This window comes from Sycon ciliatum, chromosome 7 (genome assembly GCF_964019385.1).
Source record: "Sycon ciliatum chromosome 7, ocSycCili1.1, whole genome shotgun sequence".
Classification (NCBI taxonomy): Eukaryota; Metazoa; Porifera; class Calcarea; order Leucosolenida; family Sycettidae; genus Sycon; species Sycon ciliatum.
In genome coordinates, this window is record NC_088649.1 from 23,580,981 (window position 1) to 23,583,480 (window position 2,500).

Consider the following 2,500-nt stretch of genomic DNA (forward strand, 5'->3'; position numbering starts at 1 on the left):
TAAATTTTTTCATTTCTCCTATATTTTTTCAGGCATATCCTGGGATTCGAACCCGCACTATCGCCCTACATGCATTCCCCCATACACTTCGCATTCATACCCATTCTTCCAAGTTGCTTCACGTTATGATCTTGCGTTTGAAAGCCCTATTTGAATATTGCGGCCAGCTGTATGTGGCCAGCTGTGTTTGATGGTACGATACGGTACGTTACAGATACGGGATAGCGCCAGGCGTGACACAAACAAACAAACAAACACACAAATACCAAACGAGAGAGCTTGGAAGCTCAGGGCCCTACGCTATGCTTTTATGCTTTTTTGCCTAGCTCATCGTACATGTTATAAGAACTGATGGAATTGTCTTTTTCCGTTCATTGGCCACATCACTGTATTGCAAAAACGTTTCAATCGGTTTGAATATTATGAGTTAGGCAAAAGTATTTGCAGAATTTGTTGCGGATTGTTGTTTCTCTAATAATCATCTACTTTTGTTTTGCTCCTTCTTTAATTTTTATCTCCTTATATTGTAAATCAACAAATTTTGGCCGATGAGAAATAGAAACCTCTCGATTAGAGAGGTTAAGATGCACGTTATTACCGACGTGACGCGCAGTTTCACGTCAAATTTGAAATCGATTTTTGCTCTCACATGCATCCATTGCTCAATCATGCATCATTTGCCTATATGACAAACGTTGGCCTGCGATTTACTTTGTCCGGTTGGTACCAAGCGGCGAAATCAGCGAAATTAAATCGCCAGCGAACATTAGTTGATTTTAATACAGGAATCGGATTTTCTGGCCTTTTTGTAGTAATACATCTACATTGACCTGTTGAGCCAATGACGACGCCGAATGCATGGTTGCCTGAGGAGCACATTACATAACTTTACAGTCTCCTAAAATACGTATCCTGTCCGACGGCAAAAGAGGCTGCAGATTTAGTTTTTTCTGCGCGTCGACGGGATGTCTGCGACGCGAAAGTTCAGCTCGCGTTATTTGGCTCGCACGTCGAAAAAATCAACGAGAGTGACCTGCTGCTCACGTCGAAATTTGGACATTACGTAACTTTACAGTCTCCTATATAAATACGTATCCTGTTCGACGGCAAAAGAGGCTGCAGACTTAGTTTTTCTGCGCGTCGACGGGATGTCTGTCCTGACGTTTACTGGGACCGGCGCTGACTCTGCCGATCACGGCGTTCTGGACTCGACGGGATGTCTGTCCTGACGTTTCCTGGGACCGGCTTAGACTCTGCCGATCACGGGCGTTCTGGACTCAACGGGATGTCTGTCCTGACGTTGCCTGGCACCGCCGGACTCTACCGACCACGGGCGTTCTGGAGTCGACGGGATCTCTCTTCCGACGTTTCCTGTGACCGGCACTGAATCGCTCGTTCACGCTTATTTTGGAGACGACGGGATCTCTCTTCCAAAGTATGTTTATGCTGACGCATCCTATCACCTTATCGGCGTCTATTCTAATTTAATTTCCTCCTCGTCTCCCTATTTCTTTCCAAATCCCACTCTACATCAGGGAGTCGTATGCATAATACGACGAATATTGGTACGGTACGGGACAGATACAGGAGCCCGCAAATATTGTGGACAGCTGTTATGTACAATCCTGTAGAGCCTTTGTAGTCACAGATACGGGACAGATACGGGACAGATACGGGATAGCGCCAGGCGCGACACAAACAAACAAACAAACAAACACACAAACAAACAAATACCAAATTAAAGCTGTGTGGACCCTGGCTAGCGCCAGACGTTACTGAAGTAACGTCTTCTGCATAGCTACGGGAATTAAAGCTGTGTGGACCCTGGCTAGCGCCAGACGTGACTGAAGTAACGTCTTCTGCATAGCTACGGGAATAAAACATATTGATAGCTAAAACATCAATCCATTCCAGGTGTCAAGTCAATATATTTTTTAGTACATGGGGTGGGGGGGGGGGAGAGGAGAAGGGTTATAACTGAACATTTTCGTTTCGGGAATATAATCGATAATGCCGGATGTCCCCTTAATGAACACAGGGATACTATAAAACATGTAATTTTAGGCGCATTAAATTTTCGGTGCCAGAGACCTGCCAGGTTTTAGATGTAATGTAGAATTAGGTGACATACAGTGCATACTCTGGTGCCTTTCAGGTGTAATTTAAATTTAGGTGCCTGGTTTCGCTACCGAAATCACCGAAATTAAAGTTACACCGAGAATTACATGTTCTACGGTACCTGTCTCTCCAGAGCTGTCGGTTGTGCTTGTACTGGAGTGACACTTGATTTTGGTATCCCTACTGATGCTCGGCCTTATAAAATTAATTTAAATTTCAGGGTTCGCGTGAGACTCGGCTGGAAGCCGAGTTTTCCGCATCCGCCGTGGGAACGCCACCACCCTCTAGGATCAAAGGCGCAGATGCAGCGCCTAAACGGTGGGAGGTGAGTAGATCAGACCCACCACCAAGTGGTCAAAGACCGAAATCCCATTAGCTGCAT

The 2,500-nt window shown here is 45.4% G+C and overlaps 1 protein-coding gene across 1 annotated transcript in view; it reads right to left on the bottom strand.

Annotated features, from left to right (window-relative positions):
* LOC135821193 (sushi, von Willebrand factor type A, EGF and pentraxin domain-containing protein 1-like) overlaps positions 1-2,500 on the bottom strand; it is a 108,083-nt gene that overhangs the window by 79,910 nt on the left and 25,673 nt on the right. The window lies entirely within an intron of this gene.